We start from the raw sequence: 22,354 nt of genomic DNA, 5'->3' as shown, positions 1-22,354 counted from the left end.
GTGTCCTGACTCTCAGAATCTGAAGACAGGAGATTCTGGAAAGGGGATTTGAATTAGTCTGTGTTTGCTTCAGTGCTTTCACTCATTTGACCTAGAGAAACACAGGGGAAGAAAATGGTTGGCCCTAGCCGCGTCTGCTCTGCTGTGTCATTTTGCCCTTCTAGGGTCGCTAGGAGAGTGTCACTCCTGGGGTCTGGAATCAACTTTTATTGTTGCCTTCTGTATATCAAGATGGCATTGCTCATTCCTGCTGGTGAAGCATGTGCTCCAGTTCTTTATTTACTTTTTCCTATTTGCAGAGCAGACCTATTCTTACTGTTTTCTCGGCCCCTGGTGGATGAGGGCTTGCTATGTAAGATGAGTGACTGGGAACTGGCCAGAGGGGGCTTAAAGGATGGGCTCCAGAATCAGGCAGCCTGGCGTCCAATCTGGCTAACTGGTCAGATTGCTTAGCTTCTCTGTGCATTCATTTACTCATCCATACAATAACCATGCCCATCTCACAGGGTGGCAGTAAGGATTAAATGACTTCACACATGGAAAGTACTTATAATTGCCTGCAAGCTGGTAAGTAGTAAGTACATTATTTTTATGATAACAATGCAGTAACACATCCTATGACCTTCTCTTTGCCTCTGTCTTCCAACCATTACCAAACCCTACATAAGTGTTCTGTACAAATTCTAGGTAGCAACTCATCTGTATTTTGAGAAATCAATTTTGCGGGCGATGACCTGAATTGTTTTGCAGTCAAAACAGGATAGAAAATACCAGAATACATCACACAAAGAGTGAACATTGTTCCATAAAATGTTTGGTTCGAATATGTTTTGTGTGTTTGTGTGAGTGTTAGCTCACAATTTGAAATGAATTGTATTCAGTGTATACATTTTATCTCTCCCGCTAAGCCAGAGGGAAAAAGAAAGTCTTCATGGAGTACACAACCATTTATCCAGCCCCAACATAACCAAGGTGTATGTCAGTCTAGTTGATAACTGTGACTTATTATAGAAGCAATTCTAAACCAGTTATCTTTGTTGAGGGATGCAATTGAGCTCCCCAATGCCCCACCCCATCTGTGATATGTATCTGTTGCAGTGCCTGCAGTGGAGAGGCAGAGAGGCTGCCAGAAATTCTCTGCACTTTTGAGAACCACTCCACTAGACTGTAAGCTCCTTAAGATGCAACACCCTCTTTCATGGTTTTTCTCTAGTACCCTGCACAGTGGAGATGTGTAGTACATATTTATCTTAATACATGGTCAGTTACATATAGGCCTGTGTTTAAAGAATGCTGATAGCCCTTAAAAAGCAAATCCATTCCTTCAATAAACCTTACTGAACAACTACTATTGGGGGCAAAATATGTTTTACAAACAGTCTGATCTAAAGGAAAGGAGTTATCAGATCTGGATACCAGTGAATATTTGGAGGAAAAAAACCTTTTTTCTTTCTAAGAATGTCATTCATGATCGATGTTAGCAGCTCTCCTTTGCCAGACAGTCTCCAGATATGACATTGCTAAAGTCAGCAATTTGCCTGCCATCTTGACTGGAAGCAAATACAAGTGTATCTTGCTTTATACAAGAGATAAATGCACAAAGAATACTTATTATTTACAGCAGGATTTAAAAAAAAACCCTTTAAAGTAGCATAGCTGTATGAATTATAAATAACTTCTGATGAATTTCTCAGAATTCCTCCCTCTACTCACCAGAAAATGTCCTCTGAGTCTCATCACTGTTTGACTATAAACAAACTCACATTTCTGATCATCACACAGTGACAAGTGATTCATCTTTGCCTCAGTAGCGCAGGGCCTCAAAGTCCCTCCAAGGTGCATCTTGGGCTTCCCCAAAAGATACCCTATGTGTCCTCACTGATGATCCACTCAGGATCTTCCCATCAAGTTGCTCTGACTGACAGTTGATATTCAAGAACCCACACGAGAGCGGCATCTCAGCCTTGCTTCCACTGCCGTCACCTGCACGAGAATGTGGCTGGGCCTAGTACAGGCCCCTGGGTGCTTCCAGAGTGGCGGGCCCTGGATGTAGACAAGTACTGCTGGATTCCTGCGGTTTCTTCTGCACTGAGCTGAGCTGTCCCCCACGAGAAATGGAGAAGCTGTCTATGTCTCTCTCAAAACTGGGCCACATAAATATAAGGCTTCATGCAGAGACTCTTTGTTGCTAATATGCCAGAATCCTTTGTCAAAACACCTTGAGCTTCTGTCTGAGGCTCCCCCCTCCTCTGGTGACAGGCAGGAGTCCCTGGAACGGGTAAGGCCACTGTTTTTCAAAGACAACACAGGGATGACGCCTAGGCCTTAAGAGCCTTGCAAGGGCCTACAAAAACGTTTAATATCTGAAGCTTTAAAATATTCTTAAAATGTAAAAAGCCTACTGAAAAGTCAAAATTAACAGCTACAAAATGTAACCTTACAAGGCTGTGGATTCTGGAGTCAAGCCACCTGTGTGGTGCTACTAAGAGCTGGTTTTCTCAATCTGTAAGATGTGGATAATAACGGTACCTAGCTCATAAAGTTGTCATGAAAATGAAGTACATTAATAGAAAGTGCTCAGAATTGTGAGTGGCACAAAGCATTAGCTCAATAAATGTTACCTGCTAGTATATTACATTTTCATCACTGGAAAACAACTTTTAAAGTTGTTATTGTGACTTTACAAGAATTCTTGATTATGGATGATGAGTGTAGAACTGTCATAGCCAATCTTAAAAAAATGAGTTATTTTTATTAAAACAATTTAAAAAGCATGCCTTTAACATACTTGATAGGATGTAGGGTAGGTGGATTTTCCAAAAGTGAAAGCACATGGGGCATTCAGGAGGGTGTGTTCTCAGTATTCAGCTTCCCCTAACACAGAAATGGACTCTTGGTCCAGATCATAATCTCTAAGGAAATAAACAAAATGTTGCATTCTTTCACTAGAAACATCTCCAATTCAAATTTCTGTTTTAAGTGACTAAAGTTCCAAAGTTCAGGCTACCAGCAAAATCTAGAAATAATTGGGGATGCCTTCGATCGCCATTCCTAAAAAAAGCATTTTGAAAGGTGAAAGGTAAATCTCTAATTGTATGCTCAACAAACGCCAAGAGAAAATGAATGGAGTGGACAACAGTGATAAGAAATGAAAATGGGTTCTAACTGGGAGAACCACCTGTGCTCTTACAGTCTTTGCATGATTTCTCTCTAATGATAAACATGGTGTGCCGACTGTAACTTATGAAGCATGTTCACACTTATAGTCACTGGATGATCACCACCCTTCTTGAAATGAGAATAATTCAATGCTAAGATCAAACATTCTTGAGTTTATCATGAAGCAGGTACTATTGTAAGCACATTAAACTCATGACATCCCTATGGGGCAGCTCCCATTATTAGCCAAATTTTGCAGATGAGGGACCTTGGCAGGGCATTTGCCTCAATCAGGCAGTGATAGAGCTGCAGCCTGAAATCAGGTCTTCTCACTGCATGTCCAGTGTTCTTTCCTCCAGAACATACTGACCTGGAGCCTTTACAGAGTAACCAGCCAGTTGGCATGCTTTGCTGTAATGGCACTACATTTATTCTGTTATTACATAATCGCAGTATTATGGAAGTCATTGAGTGCATCCTCTGCCTCCAAGCAGGACAAACTAGAAAGCATTCCTGACACATGCAAATCTAGCTTGTTTCAAACATCAAGAGAGATTTTACAACTTCCTTTAATAACACCCAGGATATAAGGAAAAACTTCTTGTATAGCTCTAGCCTTATTTCATGTTCCTGGGAAAAGAGAGAAATCTCATTAAAATTCCATTTTATACCATTGAGAAATGCAAAGAGGATGTTAATCCAATATAAATTTGTTACTAAACGTCAAGACTTTTGAGAAGCTTTAGACTGGTAAAGCTTGTACATAGCTGACCCTTGAACAATGCAGGTTTGGAATCGCTTACATGCACATTCTTTTTCAATAAATATATTGAAAAAATTCTTGGAGATTTTTGACAATTTGAAAAAACATTTTCTTTTCTCTAGCTTACTTTATTGCAAGAATACAGTATATCATACATACAATGTACAAAATATATGTTAATTGACTGTGTTATTGGTAAGGGTTCTGGTCAACAGTAGGCTACTGGTAGTTAAGTTTTTGGAGAGTGAAAAGTTATATGTGGATTTTCAAATGCACAGAGGTGGGTCCTCTAACCCCATGTTGTTCAAGGGTCAACTATAATTCCGTTTTGAAATTAGCAGAGATGAGAAGAGTCACATCACAGTCTTTCAACAGAAACACCCAAATTCATAAGTAATAAAGTTAATGCTCCACTTGACACTATAGAGTGTGTGTCTGCCTTAGGGCAGTGTTCAGCAAATCTGGGCCCATGGGCCAAATATGATCCACTACCCGTTTTTGTATGGTCTGCAAGCAAACAATGTTTTCTATATTTTAAGTAGTTGAAAAAAATCAAAGGAATAATATTTTGTGGCATTTGAATATTATATGAAATTCAAATGCCTTTGTCTATCAATGTAAGTTTTATTGGAATACATACACCCCCGTTCTTTCATGTAGTGTCTATGTCATGTGAAGACATCAGGGTTGCATTGTAGTGACAGAGACCTAAACTATTTACTATCTGGTCCTTTACAGAAGAAGTTTGCTGATCTCTGGTAGAGAGGAAAATGAAAACAAATACCTTTTTTCTCGATCCACCTCCCTTCACTCAGGTGAAAGCAGGCATGAAACATTTGGAAGCAGGAAGGTTTAAAGCATCTGGAAGACCTCACTGGGCCTTGAGTGTAAGCCATGCCCTGGTTTCATTTATATTTGGGCAGCCATGGTCCCAGACTAGTTCTGGCCCATACAATTTTAACTGTCTTGCAACTCACAGCTGGGGGCCCATTGCTTGACAGAGTTGGGAGGAAACCTCAAATGTCCTCAGTGCTGATGGAAGACTGGGATACAGAAATGCTACCTAACTGTACATACTGTAATTTATTTTTTCATTTTTCAGTTGCATGGACACTCTTTAGTTGCTGACGTTACTGATATCTCCATACCTCTTCAGCAAACACCACAGGCAGAGGCATACTACGTGACATTTGTGACTAAACCAAATTAATGTACAAATTGTGAATGATACAGGTTCCTGGATTATTTTATTTCCCAAACCTCCATGGCTGCAGTCGTATCTGTCATCTCCTGTACTAACTGGCAAGCTCAGTATGGTCTCCAGAATAAGGGATGAATAAAGACAAGCTCCCTGTTCTCAAGGAGCTCACAGCTCAGAGATGGGAGACAGACACTTATCTTCATTATGTCAATCACATTGTTAAACTTCTAAATTCAGCTTCCTAAAGTCAGAGAAGAGAGAACAATTACATCTGCCCAGGGGATGTCACTGGAGCTAGGCTTTAGAGTACCAGTGGAATTTTATTAGGGAACAGAGGAGTTAGGGAGATGAAGTGATCATCTTCACTTGGAATTTGGAAAGGCATTTGGAACAGCACTGTCATTGGAATTTGGAATGGCATTCAAAATTTGATGGAATCGTGAACGGACCTAAAAATGGCCAGGGGCCCTGTATGCCTACAGTGTCCAGTGTGTGATATGGGGGCATGGGAAATGGAAGAGAAATGGAAATCGGGTTCAAATTCAAATAGGCTAGCTTCAGTGTCCATGAACTACTGCACATTCCTATTCCTGTAGTTGCAGTCATCCCCAACTGAATGTTAAAACTAGAGGGCCCTTTGGGAGGTACACCTGGTCTAGAAGTTTCCCAGCTGTGCCCCACACAACCTTAGGTTCTGTGGAGGTGACTTCTGATTACAATTTTCTGAATACCTAGGAGTATTGCAATCTGTAAACTATGATATCAAATTTTTCTATGATTAAAATAGAAAATGTAACCCACTTCTTTAAAATAACATAAAATAATAAAATAATTTTGGCCAATGAACAAATTAGCAGAGGTGATACACAATTTCCAAAGAAAAACTTTAAGAGCCACTGCTTGGTTCTGTCGTCACTCTTTTTCTTCTCTGACATGAACTCACTGCCCTCTCTGGCCCATGCTATGATGTATAATTACCACGTATTTCAACTTACAAAATAAATTAATATAAAAAAAATGCCTACCTGCAGTCTTTTATGTTAGAGGGCTATATAAGAGTTTATTCATAAAAGGAGAAGAGTTGCCAGAAGATTGGAGACTGACGAAAATTAGGCTTGGGGTGGATTAATGATTGTGCATTGAGCATTGACTCCCCTATACAGAATTTTATTGTTGTTAACAACCATTTGATCAATAAATATGAGAGATGCCCTCACCAAAAAAAAAAAAAATACACACTTCCAATGGTAAAATAATAAGTAACCGGGATGTAATGAATATAGTCAAGATATTGTAACAGCTTGGTATGGTGATAGCTGGTACCTAGAATTGTCATGTATATAAATGTTGAATCACTATGTTGTACACCTGAAACTAATGTAATGTAATACTGTGTGTCAACTACCCTTCAATAAAAAAAATAATTATCTACAAAAAAAATAATAATAATATTAAAAAAAAAAAGAGTTGCGCAAAATAGTTGAAACTACTGATCAATTCCTATTCTTTCTTTGACAGTTAAAGAATCTGAAGACTCAGCCAAAGGAGCAGGGACATGAGGGATCCTGAAAATCAGTCTTTCAGGTCAGGGCTCCTGACTCAGCCCTTGGTATTTCTACTGGGTCTTGCTGCTCCGGGTAATAAAATGCTATAGTTCATAATGCGTGATCAAAACCGAAAGTTTCTGTGATGACTGCCCTTGCACTGCTCACCATGTAAGAACTTATTCACTATGTAAGAATTTGTTCACCATGTAAGAACTTGTTCGTTATGCTTCAGAAGATTGGAGACTGACAAGAATTAGGCTTGGGGTGGATTAATGATTGTGCATTGAGCATTGACTCCCCTATACAGAATTTTATTGTTGTTAACAACCATTTGATCAATAAATATGAGAGATGCCCTCTCAAAAAAAAAAATGCTACCTTGAGTCATATGCAACATGCTACTGCAAGGATGACCAAGTCAACTCACTCTTCCTTTGTGTGTAGTCCCAAGCCCTGGGAGAGAGATCCATTTTCACAAAATCGGGTTGATCTATTTGGATTTCCTTTCTCATACTCCAGGGTTTGTTTTTTCTCTATTTCTTATTACTAATAATACTTTAGTAGCTACCCTGGAGGCAACACTGGATTCTCAAGTTTTATATTATATGATATAGATGGCTTTTGAATAATTCATACCATATATTTATAATAAGTGCATAGGTATTAAAAATTAATGATGAATAAATAATATCCTAACAATAAGACTGCTTAAGTAGAATTATCCACCAAGCAATGGGACTGTCAAAATATGTATTAAATGTCTTGATTAGAGCAACATTTTAAATAGCTTTGTCTGCTAACTTTTTTAAAGAATTGGATTAATGTATTCTAAAAAATGCTAGGTAACTTCTCCATTGAGTCAGCATAAAGTCTTTTAAAATATAGAAGCAAAATATGAGGTTCCATCATTCTCACACACATTTCAGCTCCTTTACCATCTAAAAGTCTGAAATTCACATCCTTTCTATTTTAACATGGCATCATCAAAGCTTCTCCTCCTTCTCATCTATCTATTTTACCTTTTCCTCATTTAAACTTCCAATCTCCTTCTTTCCCTGATGATTAACAGCAAACAGATTTGTGCAGAATTCCTTATTTACCTGGACAATTTATATTCATTAAAGTACAATGAAAATGTCATTTCTTATATAAAACTTTGCCTACCATTAGAACCAGTAGAATTTCTTCTTTTGCTTGTGCTCATATATAAATTGGAGTGTGTTCTAATAATTAAAGCAACTATTTTATGTAGAGTTATCTATATGTCTCCCAGGTCAGACTTCAAGACCTCTGAGAGTAGAGATTTTCTTATTCTGCTTTGAATACTTGATGCCCAGCACAATGCTCAATACATTTTCTTTGAATGGCCATTTTTATACATCAAGATCTGCATAAGAAGCAAGAGCTTAAAATTCCGGCCCAAATTGTATTAATTATCAGTCCTATGAGGAAGCATATGAAGTTTACATCTCTAAGAGTTCTAGGTTGGTTTAATTTTCATAGGCAGAAGAAAGATTACCTCTCAGAACTGTTACCGGGTCAGTGAGGGTCTAGTCCTATGCTTGGAGAAACAATTGTACAAGTGCTAGATTTTTTTTTAGCCCATAAAGAATTGCATCCAGGATACCACATTGCATTTAGTCATTGGGTCTCCTTAGGCTCTGCCTGTGACGGTTTCTCAGACATTTCTTAGGTCTGATGATCTTGACAATTCTGAAAAATACTAAGCAGGTATTTTGTATAATGTCCCTCAGTTAGGAGAATTCTGATGTTTTACCCATGATTAGACTAGGGTTATGGGTTGGAGAGGAAGACAATAGAGGAAGACGATAGAGGTAAGGTGTCATTTTTATTCCATCATAACAACATGACTTTTCACTGTTAGTGTTGACTTTTGCCATCTAACTGAGACAGTGCATGGCAGGTTTCTCCACAGTAAAGTCACTCTTTTATTTCACCTTTCTATACTATACTTTTTGGAATGAAGTCACTATGGGCAGTCCAGTATTGGGAGCTTTTTTGGTTGACTACAGTGTCCCATTGACACAATCCCTTCACTGTGTGTGTGTGAGTGTGTGAGTGTGTGTGTGTGTGTGTGTGTGTGTGTGTGTTTAGTACTTTTTTTCTTTCTGGTGCTAACAGATGCTGCAGCCTCATGTTTGTATGTCCTGGGCCAGTCCTAGAATCAGCTATTTCTCTAAGGATCCCTGGTTCTTTTTATTGGAAAATGATATTGCACTATCTTTTTTGGGTTAACAGTGGCACGATGATGTAGTGGAGAGCTGTTGTGATATAATTTCTTCTTAGATGATTTCTGATAAGCTATGTGTCACACACTGTCCCACTGGAAAAGAACTGTGTTCAGTCCACGCAGATATCTGTTCGTACAGTTCCCATGCAACACAAACAGTACCAAGAGACTCTCCCATGTGTTCTAAAAGACCCTCTGGTTTCCCATCTTTTCATTCTTAAGCCCATTGTTTTGAATTCTTCACATTCACAAAGAAGCTAGAGACAATTATGCTTTGAGATAAAATATGATAGAAGAGGAAAGCAACCTTTTAAACAGACTATTTGGCAAAACAATCTCTCAAATAATAGTAATTATATAGTTTGCCAGTTGCATGGCGAGTATAATTAAGGTGACTAAATAACTCTGTAACAATTATGATGCCAATTTTAGTTTTTAGATTTTGTAGCATTGTGCAAATTCTGGCCGAGGGACGAAACTGATCATTTGGGCAATCTATTGCTCCATATGGTATTTATAGCACAATTAAAATGTTCACTGCCACACTTATCAAAAGTTGTACAAATCTTATGGGACATTAATATATACTTTAAACAAGTGTTACTGCTAATTATTGTAACATGACCTTTTCACTAATATAAAGGTATATGTTGGGACAAAAAACAGATGAAGGACAAAAGATACCAAAACATTTTAGGGCACTGATTTTTTTTTAGTATTGCCCCTGGTTGATAAGTTCTTCCTTCCAGCAATGTTATAAAGCAATATGATTAACAACAAATGAAGGTTAAGTATTCTTCCCACTTTCTTATGCTTGAAATAAAATTAGCCAGATGACCTTTTCACAATTACATAAAATTACTATATTTTTATCTGTAGCCTAGAAATATACAGCCAAAAGCAAATACTCTGTTTAATCAGATGTTGAACCAGTCCCCCAGTGCTATTTATTTCCCACCATTTATTTCAGCCTTTGTCATTTCTCATTAGTACCGCTGCAGCAAAGTCTTGACTGCCTTTTTGACCTCACGTATGCTTTGTTTTCCAATAAGGAAAGCCAATTGGCCTTCTGTCTGGAACCTTATCATATTGTCTGAAGCATTCTCTAAAATAAGTATGTCAACCAAGGAGTAAACTAATGCCAGCGATGTTCAGTGTCTCCTGCAAAACTGCCGTGAGGCCAGCGCTGCCAGTGCTTTGAAGGAAGTGGGGTGAGAATGGAAGAGCACTTGACTTTCAAGAAATACTCTGCATGAAAGCAATAGCATCAGGGGCACTGACAACAAGGACAGTGGCCATTTTCTAATAATTAAAACCAGCGATTAGAACCATGTGACAATGGGTCAGGCAAGTAGAAATGACCTTGTTACTCAGGCAAAGGCAGAATGTCAGGGTGTTACAAATGGAATTTCAGCTCAGGGTAGGGAGGTGGGCTGCATAAACTCTGGGGCCTCTTTCAGTTCTCAGGTATGTGTTTTTTATATTCAGACTGCTAATGAATTCTAGACATCTGAAGCCTGACGGGAGATGAGCTCTTGGCAGAACATAATTTTAGCACACGTTGTCTATAACAATTTGGGAGGCATTGGTATACCGAAAACAAAACTTCATCAGATCATTCTATCATTCTCTATGTATACATATTTATAGATATAGATATCTACATATCTGTCTATATATCTATCTATATATTAGACATATATGATACATACTGACTAAAATGAACAAAACATATAAAATACTCTGTCCACCAATTTTGGACCTAATGACCTTAGTAATGGAAATCAACTGCTTTACTAAGTCATTATTTTACCCTTTGACCAGTTCAAGTGAATGAGTGCTCATTGAATAAATACGATATTCTTCACTTTCTCTTGAATTCTGTAGAGGACATACAATATGAACACCTTTGAGAGTCTATGTTTTAGTTAATATTTAATATAAATTTCCAGATTAATGTAATGAAAGATAGTAGCTCAGTGCTTACAATATGTTTTAAAAAAGTGAAGACATCACAGTGAAATGGAATAGCTTGGTGAGTTTTCACACAATAGGTAAAGTTAGTAGGAAAGGTAATACCTGATTAGACAAGGAAAGTGCTTTCTCATTGAGAAGAATTTTTAGAAACTACATGCAGATGGACATGAGAATGGCATTTAGGGGGAAACCAGGTCAGTGGGGTTTCATCAGATAGAAGATGAGCATTGAGGTCAGACCAGAGCAGTTGGGTCTCTTGGAGGTAGTCATCCAGAGGACATGACTGTGGACTGACCCACAGGCTGGCCCCCTGGCAATCAGAGACTCCCTGCTCATACCTGACCATGGAAGGTGAGCTCTGCTGCTCCCAAACATTCAAGGACGCAGCCTAGAGAGCAATGTGGCATTGACAACCTCTGGACAGTAGAAGTGATCAAACCCCATGAAGTCCTCTGGATAAGCTTTTAGGATTCTGGTGGAAGTGCGCAGAGATCTACACTCATCTTGCTGTGCCCAAAACAAGCCTTGTGTGTAAGTTATTGCTTGTTAAAGCTGCCACCTTCCCATCTGCAGTGGCCTGACTCCTTCTTCCATCTCTCCTTGCCCTCTGCGTACTGGGGCCTGTTTCTGATTTCACCTGGGCAGCTCCTGAGTTTGCAAACCAACAAGGCAATGCATAGTTTGCATTGGATGTGGGCAGGGGAGAGGCACTGAAGTGGTTAGAAGGGCAGAGTAGTAAGTGTCATTCAAAGTGTCTCCTGGGTCATACAGCCTGGGTACAAATTCTGACTCTGCCTTTCACTAGTTTTGTGACTCTGCAAATTGCTTAACTCCTCTAAACTTCAGTTTTGTCTTTAGAATGGAAATGCAATAGTCCTTACCTCTTGGACTGTGTGAGGATCAGCTGAGATCATGCATATATACCTCTTAGCATGTTGCCTGGCTGGGAATAAATGCTCACTAATCAATAGCTGTTGTTCCTGACATGAGGCTAGGAGTTAGAGCACTGTAACTAGAGGATGTGAAATTGCTTCTAAGATTAGTGTAGCAATTCAAACTGTTTTAATGTACAATAAAATCTTATAAATGTTAAATCAGTTAAGCTTATTGATTCTTAGAAGCTCTGGCAAATGTGCTTTAGTAGGGAGAATAGAAGCAAAGCTTTGCTTTCAGTACACTTTGTGGATTATTTTTGGACTTAAATCATTTTGGCACAATCTTGTGGATTACAATAAGTTGCATGATGGTCTTGGAGGAAGAGATACCTATGGGATATTAGGTCAGAAAATATCGTCTCACATGCTGTCTTATGAAACCATGAGCTCTTTGGAGCCAGGGGCCTGAACACCACTGAGGACAAGGTCACACAGTGGAATGTAAAGATCCATGTGGGCAGGGAACTGGCATTGTGACAATGTCTCCAGACCCTAGCATGGTTTCTGACTCAAAGTACTCCATTAACGTTTTCTTGTGGAGTTGTTTTACTTTAATTTTCTCAAAGGATCTATGCACACTGCTAAAAATCATTAAATAGTACTAAAAGACAACAAAACAGAGCAGTCCCTTGTCACATCCCTTTCCAATCCCAGACCCACATGTCAGAGACAACTGCTTTAAAATCTTTTGGCTCTTTCTTCTGGTATTTACTTCCTTTTTTTATTTTTTAAAGAATCCACTTGTATTGCTACTTATTGAATTATCAATAATCGACATAATTTGTGCATTTCTCTATATGTTATCACCTCTACTTCCTTATCATCCTGATATACTTGTATCACAATGTTTGGTTAAAATAGTGGGTAACGTTTCCATTATTAGTATGTAATTATTATTCACTGCTGAACTATGTAGTATACAGCTGTTTAATTCTTTTTCTTAAAGTGTTTTGCAGTACCTAGCATGAAATAAGTATTGCCTAATTTTTTCCACTACCTTGGTTTCCTATGTACCTTTCACTAATTTTCCAAATTCTCGAACATTTGTGTAACACTCCTCTCAATATTTTTTTTCCAAAATTCTTGAATATAGTTTCAATCACTCTAATAAAAGTTCTGTTTATTTTTCAGGACTCCTCCCTCACATCTTGAAGTTCTTTATCCCTCTTGCTTCAATCTGTACACCTTGCTTCCTAGATCTGCTACACAGCTGTCCCTCTGAGACATTCCCTTCACTGTGGCTTCAGCTGGGGCTTCCTGCCCCTCACAGTCATGTTGCATCCTCACTTCCCTGGATCTCAGGTCTTCCTCTTTGTGAGTTTCCTCTCCTGTGTGGGTGAAGCTGTACACTCAGGGAGGGTCGGGGAGGTGAATGTCTAGAGACTTTGACCAGCATCAAATTCTAGTTCAGTCTTATTTCCCCTTCCTCTAGCTTTCAGTAACATGGTTGCAAGCTCTGATAATATTCAGAGTCCTGGTCTTTACTGCCTGACCATTTATTCCACCTGTAGAAGCTTTTAATCAAATGATATGAATATTTTATTTTTCTGAAAATAGTATGAAGTCATACAGAGGTCTGTCTGTCATGACTTTGAAAGGAAATGGAAACATCGGTCTGAGGCTTGACCGCCACAGAACCTCCACCTGCAAAAGCCGTTATGTAGTCAGCAAAGGAGAGAGCGCGTCACTGTCCACAGCAGAGCATGAGCAAAGAGAAACACAGAACACAGGGAGTTTCCAGACCCAATGTCAAGGCTTCTGCACAGCAGGCAGAAAATCTCTCCATCTAAGATCCTTAAGATACACAGGAGAAAATGCTGATGTCACAGAGGAGGATCCACAGCCAACACCTGAGACAAGGGAACCAAGGGTCCATCAGCTCTAAGGGGTCCAGTGACACCAGCAGCCTTGGGAGGCCCCCCGCCACTGCTGTGTCTTTGTTTCCCCAGAAAAGTGAACCAGAATATAAATCTATTATGAGAATACAGCAGTTTTATGCAAATCTCAACCCACAAATTAGTTCCCCTGTCCTGTAATCTTTAGTGTACTTTAAATATTTAAATTCAATTTTTGACATGAATTAGCACTAAAATATGTAAAGCACATAAGGCAAACAATGACAAAAGCATAATATTAATGTAATTGATATGCCTCCATCATTCCAGGGGAGATAACACTAGTAAAAAACACAAGGTTAAAAATTGAAATATATAATGGCAATTGAACTGATAGTTATTAAACTTTGTGTCCTAAAAAGATACCAATCTTTTCAACTACTAAGCAAATGGTTTTCAAAAGTAAATGTGATAGCTCCCACTTACATGCAAACAATGAATGAGAACTCATATAAGCAATAAAGTAGAAATAAATGTAGGTATTTCTTTAGCGTTCCCTCTAAGGAGCAACACTTTTTCATTTCAGAACTTTCTGAGTTTATTCTGGGCCTCATACCACCCTGCTTGTTATGCATTTCCTTAGGCCTGGTCTGCACAGAGATTGAGGATCCAGATGGGATCTAAAGATGCAATGTTCTCCTCCTCTGACATCCCAGGGTCTGACCCCATACTCAGTAGCAATATCAGATTCAATGCCTTCCCCCCATGATCTGTCACAAAGGAAACAGTTTCAGTGGTTGCAAGGCATTAATTCAAGGTGACAGTTGTTCATGCCCCACAGGAAGCCTGTATGGAGAGGAGGGAAGGAAGGCTCTGGGATTCAAGGGAGAAGAATTTTTAAGAACTAAAGGGGTTTCGTATTTTTTTCTTTTTAAAGCAGGTGAGCACTCCTGTGTGACAGGACAGCAGAAGCAGAGAAGTAACCGCTTGCAAGTTTAAAACGCAGAGCAGCTCAGGAGAAAAGCAGACCCGGCCTCCAGCCCGGACGCACCAGTACCTGAGAAGCTGCCATCTCTTCCGCTTCCTCGTCCTGCTAGGCCCTGGAGGAAAAGCCCGGAAAGCCGGAGGCAGAGCCTCTGCACCAGGTCACACCCCAGCCGCAGGCAGGACCTTGAAGTGCCAGAGGCCGCCTTCCCTGTCCTGGGTGTCAGGACAGAAGCGGGAACCAGGAGCTCCGTTACCGCGGGCAGTGGCTTCGTCCCTCAGCGAGCTTTAACTGCTCAAAGGCCAAACACCAAGCAAAGGGCAGCTAGGACAAGCTGCATTACTGGGCACAAGTAAGGAACTAGTTCCCAGAGCAGCGGGTCCCAAAGGCAGGCATCCAGGCCTCCCAGGCCGGCTCTGCCCCGGAAGCAGCTTCCGGACACCGACCCGCCCTCCCCGAGGGGCGGGACCCACTGGAAGCTTTTTAACATTGTTTCCTTATGGTAGTACGGTAGGCTGAATAATGCTTCTCCAAAGATGCCCACTTTCTAATTCCCAGGACGTGAAACTGCTTTCCCCCGTCCCAAGGAGATTAACATTAAGTGTAGTCAACAAAACAGACTCATACGAAACAATCACAAAACGGCATAAAGCAAGAGGTAATGCAATGCCAAAATAAACACTGCAATAATAGATGCCTAAAGAATGTACATCAATATAAACTGGAGAACTAAAGGAAGGCTTCATGTAGCAGATGGGACCTGAATGGCTTCTTAAGAATGAATAAGATTGGGTAGAAGTTACAGGACACTTAAGGCAAGACAAATACCATGCACAGAAGTAGCCAGTAAGAAGAGATGATGGGACCAGAGGACAGTGTGTTTGGATAAGGAGCCTGGGACCAGGCTATGGCAAGACTTGAGAGCCACGTCTATGGAATGAGAGTCAGATCAGGATAGATGGGCAGGTCCGTAATTTAACATTCCTTCAAACAAATATTACCTAACTACTTGCTCAGCACTGATTAGAGGAAATGTCTGAGAACTGTGTGATGACAGAACTACTGCTGCCAAAGGAAGACTCCGGTTGGGCATCCTTCACTTAGCACAATGCAAGCCCTGTGATTAACCTGATTCATCTTCTTCAGATGACTGTGACTATCCCCTCAGAGTGTGATACCTGCTACCTTACATGGTAAACGGAACTTGCAGATGTGATTAAAGTGAATGTACTGACATGGGAAAATTATCTTGCATTATCTAGTTGGGGCCAATGTGATACAAGGGTCCTTATAAGAGAGAGGCAGAGGGACATTTCCCCACAGAAATAGATGTGACTTTAGGAGTAAGAAGCTGCCGTGACATAAGGAAGGGGTCATGAGCCAAGGAATGGAAGGCAGCATCCATGAGCTAGAAAAGGCAAGGAAACAGATCATCTTCTAGAGACTCCAGAAGGAACTGACCCTGCCAATAACTTGAATTTAGCCCAATGAAGCAGATATCAGGTTTCTGGCCTCCAGAACACACAATAAATTTGTGTTCTTTTAAGCCATCTGGATTGTGATACTCTTGTTACAATTGCAATAGGAAATTAATACATTGTGTTGGACACTTTCAAACTGGAAACAAAAATCCTCACTTCTAGGAAATAGTTCAAATAATTACTTGATATTTTCCTCTTCTCCATTTTCTGTCCTCTCTGGAATCTGATTAGTAAGATATTATGCCTTCCTAAATTGATCCTTTGTTTTCTTTCCTTTATCTCTGCTTGTCTTTTATTCTACTCCTTTGGCAATAAATTTAAGCCTTATTATCTTTGTAGTAAACTTTCAGATTAGATATACATTCATTGATACATGTGCACCTGTGCACATGCACATGCACACGCACACACATTCCTAAGGGTTCTCTTTCATTCTCTGGTTATTTTTATATAGCACCCTGTTTCAGTTCCATGAGTGACTGGTATAATATCTTCCTCTATTTCTTTGAAGAAAGCAATACAAGATTGTTTTATCTTAGCTTAGGAATATTTTTCTGTTCTGAAATTTTTTTCTCTATCCTTCATGTGAGAAGATTTCATTTTTTTTCCTATTTAAGGATAATTACTTGAGCATGACTTGGGAGCTCTGTGGGCATGAGCAACCTTGTCAAATGGTGGGTTTCATTCTAGGGTGATTGCATGGGAATTTTGTTCTTTGTTTAAAGGTTATCCCCTAAATCAATACCTCCATCAGCACTGACCAAGAGAAGGGTGTGTGGAGTTGAAGAGGGAATGGGATGTGTGAGTGAAGGTTGAACTCATCTGTATGCAGAGAATTCCAAGCAATCCTCCTTTCAACCCAGTTCCTTATATGGCCTTTTGCTAAAGCTGGTGCCTCTAAATGCAAGCTTTTCAGGATCTTCAGGGCAAACTGATTCACTTCTTGCTGTTGCTCTTGCCTGTAGACATTTCAGTTTAGGTTCCCTGGTCTCTGCTAAGACACCGCTCTGTTATCCATGTCTGAAAAACGTGTGACATCTTTATCTGCTGTCTCCTCTGCCATTCTCTTTGTCCTTGCAAGTTTATAGCATTTCCATCCTGGTGTGCCATAATCTTAGTGAAATTATGAGTGGGAGGAGAAGAAATAAACACAAGAGTTCAGTCTTCTGTTAAAAAGTTGCTCATTAATATTTGATGAATTAATGAACAGAAAACCAAGAAATGGTGAAATGATTAAATACTGTGAAGATACACAGCTGTTTGCTGACCATGGTTCATGCTGCACTTCATGAATTTTAAGTTTTTAGCCCTTAAACAGCATAAGACTGAGAGATACTAAAAATAGGCATGAAATCAAGGAAGAATTATGTGTAGTTACCTAATTGTAAACTCTTCCTACAGATGAACTTTCGGTAACACACATTTGCCTCTGAAACAAGGTTGATGACAGACATTTAGTACCACTAATTTTTATGCAAATAGAAACCTTATGAGGGAAAGTATGCAGATATTAGTAACCCCATTTTAGTGACCAGGAAACAGAATCCAAGAGTTAGAGCAATCTGCTAAAGGTTGCATGTCAAGCCACTGGTATATCTAGAAACTGAAATAAAATATTCTGACTCTTAATTCAGCTTTCTTTTCTCTCAATACACCCTGCAGTATCTCAGAAGACCAGATGTGGCTGCAATAATTTTATTTGCAAGATGATTAGCATTTCCCAAAAGAAATCAGCAATGAATTAATAAGCCAGAGTGGTAGAAAAGTTGGAGATAATTTTATTAATTTGAAAAAAATTATAATGATTTTTGGGTTTTATCTAACACAAATTGACTATTATAATTCTTTATTAAAATATTAATCTTTGCAATTAAATTTTGTCATGCTGCTGCATCTATTCCTATTACCATTAACGTTCAAATGCATCCCCTTTTGAAAGGATGCTATAAATGTTGAACCCAAATTGCCACATTAAGTGTAATATATATTTAGCTAAATATACATTACATGATGATTTGTGTCATACATATATATTATGTATATAATTTGAAGCCAAAATCATACAATATTTAGTGACTCCAATAAGAACTATTTGTATCAAATGAATTAATAATATGCCATTTATGCATCTTTTCTGTTTTTTAATAGATTTCTTTCTGGTAATTATCATTTGAACACTATTATTTAATTGCATCATTTGGCTATTTATGACTCTACAATAGAAGGTGCTATGATATGCTCTGAATATTAGGCTATATACTTCATTTGCAATAATGAGCTAAATGAGTCTCCCAAGGAGGTAACTATAGTCATTTCCTCATCTTACTATGCAGAACCTTCCAGGCAAATAAAATAGAGGTGCAGACTATGACCTTATGACCTTGGAAACACAATAAGCTCTTCTTGGAGAAGAGCTGTCCACAAAGGAAGAACACGTACAAAGGTACTGAAGCAGGAAAACACTTCCTGTATTTGGAGAATAGCAAGAAGGTGGCTACAGTGGAGTGAGTGAGAGGTAGACTAGGAAAGGAAATCAGACAGGAAGTCAGTTGTATAGGGACTTGCAGCCCTAGTCAGAACTTTTTTTATTCTAAAACTGACTGATGATGTTAGCAGATGTTAAATAGTGAAATGGATTGATATGACTTTTTGAAAGGATAACTTTGGTTTCTGTGTTACAGGAGCAAGACTGAAAGTATGGACATCAGTTAGAAGGCTACTGTCCTCCAAGTGAGAGATGAAGCTGGCTTGGGCCGGGCTAGTAATGACTGAGCTAATGTGAAGAGGCAATATTAATAACCGACCTGAAGATAGAGTGACAGGACTTCCTGTTTGTTTTAGAGTTTTTTGAGCACACAGGAAAGGAGGCAGCATGTATTGATTAGGAACAAACTCCAAAAACTGATTTGTTTTTCACCTTTGGTCAAATTGCAAGACTGGCATTTGAAAGAAATAGGGAAAACTATCTGAACTTCATTACATCATTCAAATCTGTCATAATGTCACAGCTAAGATGGAAATATGAAAATTTGGTGCTTGTACAGTTGGGTAAATTAATTCCTTGTGAGTAACTGTGCCCAGGTGGTTCTGATTAAAGAAATAATGGCACCATGTGGAAGGATTCTAGTGGCATGATGTAGGATATCACCTTGGTCCGATCCTGATAAGTGATGTTATTAATGACATTAATGAAGACACAGAAATAATATTGGTCATTTTTATGGGTGATAGGTAAATGGGACTGTATTAGGGGACAAAATCTATACTTTTTATGGTGGCTTTTATCTTACTGAATTATGTAGCTACATGTATCTACACTTTCTTTTATGACTTCTTGGTGTTCTGTGTTACATTTGAAAGGCCCACCAAGATTATTTTTAAGAACCACACATTGTTTTATAGCATTTTATTAGTTGTATTTTTGTGTCAGTACTGAGGTAGTGATTTTTTTCCCCAAATGATTAATCACTTACTAATAAATTGTTTTCTTTTTAACCACCCATGAAGAAACTATTGTCCCTCACTGATTCAAAATGCCAATTTCATCATCATCTAAATTCCTATATCCACAGTCACATATATGTCCACATGGTTTATACTGCTCCATTCGTCTGTAAATTCTTGTGTGTGCTCATGATATAAAATTTTAGATAGGTTCCTGGGATAAAAGTTTCTCATGTAGATGGAGCCAAAATGAAAAATCTCAGATGGATTCGGTTATGTAGTGAGGCAGAGGGTCTAGTCCTACCACAGAAGTACTGCAAAGACAGTCACTGTTACTATGGCTTCACCTAAAATAAGTCATTGACAAGGGTCAGAGGCATGTGTGAGACTGCTGCCGGGTGGAGAACAGCAGGGGGATGAGGTGGAAGACAGGCCTGTGTAAGGGGTAAAAGCTGAGGACGGCTCTTGAAGGATCTCACACATGCTAATGATTTTCCTCTTCATCTTGTTGGCGGTAGGAAAGCTTTGACACATTTAAAGGTAGGCAGTGACCCAGTCAGACCTCTGTTTTAGAGAGATTACTCCAGTGGCAGATTAGAGGATTGAGACCAGCTAAATAATGAAAACATTGCGGTATAAAAATTCTGTGTATAAATCGTTGTTTGTTTTCAGCACTCTTATTAGGAAACTGAAATCTTTTGCTTATCTAGTCATGAAGGGACTCTGGGTATTTTTTTCCCTGTCTTTGCCCATGGAATTATAGTTAGCTTTTCTGAGAATGGTGCTTTTGAGGGTTTAGGAAAAAAAAACATTTTTAAATGTGAGCTAATCTGGTGACCCTTAAAAGTAAGTTCCTTTGGCAAAGGAGACACACTCCTTTTCAGCAGAGTTGCTTTTTGTTCTGGTGTCTGATCCAGGAATCAAACAAAGTGTCAGGAAACTCCTTACGGGATTTTTGTAGCATGGTGGGCTTTCACCCCGATGGTGCCCTGAAAGAAACCTGTTTGAACAGGAAATTTGAAACGCCTCTCAAAGGGGGAATGCTTTTTCACAGCTAAATGTCAAGTAAAAAAATGGTTTCTTATCTTCGTACTCCCAAGGCAGCAATATTGGAAAGATTTTCTTTTCAAAGTCTCTATCTAGAAGGCAAAGAGCACAATTATAAGTTAAGATAGGAGCTATAAATTACATATTGAAAAACTTTCAAAACATGAGTTTCACTTTGGATAAAGTTTGTAATATATGCTTTTTTGCCACTTCAACAATGCTTATTTTAATTTCATGGCTGTAATACTGAGCTAAATTATTTGATTCTAATCCCAAAAGAAACAGTATTAAAACCTTAATTTCAAATATAAGTTTGAAAACAGAATTTATTAAAGGTGTTTTTTTGAGAGTCACTGTGATATACAGCCTCTAAAATGGGTCTCCAATGATCTTAACCCCTGAGAATTCACTTTCACGTGTAATACCCGCCTCTTGAGTGTGGCCTCGACTTATTGATTCACTTCTAACAAATAAAAGATGACATAAGTTATGGTATGTCACTTCTGAGATTAAGTTGTTAAAAGATTGTGACTTTTGACTTAGGTGATTTCTCTCACTCTGGATCAGTCACGCTGGGGGAAGGCAGCTGCCATGTGGTGATGTCGCCTTCTGCAGAGGCCTAGCATTCCAAACTACCAACGCCTATCATTCTGAACAACTGAACCTTCCCACTTGAACCTTCAGATGTGCCCCAAGCTGACTGCTTGACTGCAGCCTCATTTGAGACCTTCAGCCAGAGGCCGAAGATAAGTTGTGCCCAGATTCCTGGACCATAGACACTTTGAGATACTTGTTTTCTCAACCTATTGTTTTTAATTAATTTATTATACAGTAGTAGCTAACTAATACATTGACTTACAACCCTAAGATGGTTGTCTGTATACTTTTTCAAACTGCCATTTCCTCTGGATCAGAGAGAATAACTCCCACTGGTTTATACTCAGATTTGGTTATTAAAGAGATCAAATAGGACTCAAAACTCTTTCCTGTGTTTTTAATATACTTTTAAAATCACATTTTAATAAGAAAATAACAGCAAAATAATATTGATGGAAAGAAAAAATACCACTCTTCTCTACCACATTACTGTGACAAGGACACATTTATTCGTTAATCATATCCCGGGCCACTCCCTTCTCCATGTAGGAGAGCTGTTACTGCTCACTGATAACCATCTTCACCTTTACATTTCCCAGCGTCCTTTGCAACTAGATTGTCATGTGACCAGTTTTGGCCATTAGAATGTGAGTAAAAGTCTTGAGCGTCGCATACCGGCCAAGGTTGAAGGATCTGCGGTGCCTTCTCCAGAAGGCACTGCTCCAATCCCCCACTGACTGTTTGATGCCAGAGCAATAAGCCTCAGAATGGAAGCAGCCCAAACCCCTAAGTCACCATTTATCAGAAAACTTCATAGCTTGCAATTGACTGACCTGAGAGCAGGTCATATTCATTACAGCAACACTTCCCATCGTATTGATTAACATCACCCCCCTCCCAACACTTAGCCCCAACTCCAATCTTGTGAGGAGGAAGGATTCTTTGTTACTCTAAGCGGTAAAATTGCCTAAGCATTTGTTATAACTGATTAGGATAATGTGTTTGAGCTGGTAAATTATAGCCAGTAATAAAAGCTAAAATGGGTCACAGTAGAAAATACCTAGCATTATTCTCTTAAGAGCAAAAGGCTTCAGATAGGAAAAATGACAGAGAAGACAAGAGCAAAAAATGG

Source organism: Manis pentadactyla, chromosome X, assembly GCF_030020395.1.
Source record: "Manis pentadactyla isolate mManPen7 chromosome X, mManPen7.hap1, whole genome shotgun sequence".
NCBI lineage: Eukaryota > Metazoa > Chordata > Mammalia > Pholidota > Manidae > Manis > Manis pentadactyla.
Note: the sequence above shows the minus strand (reverse complement) of the source record.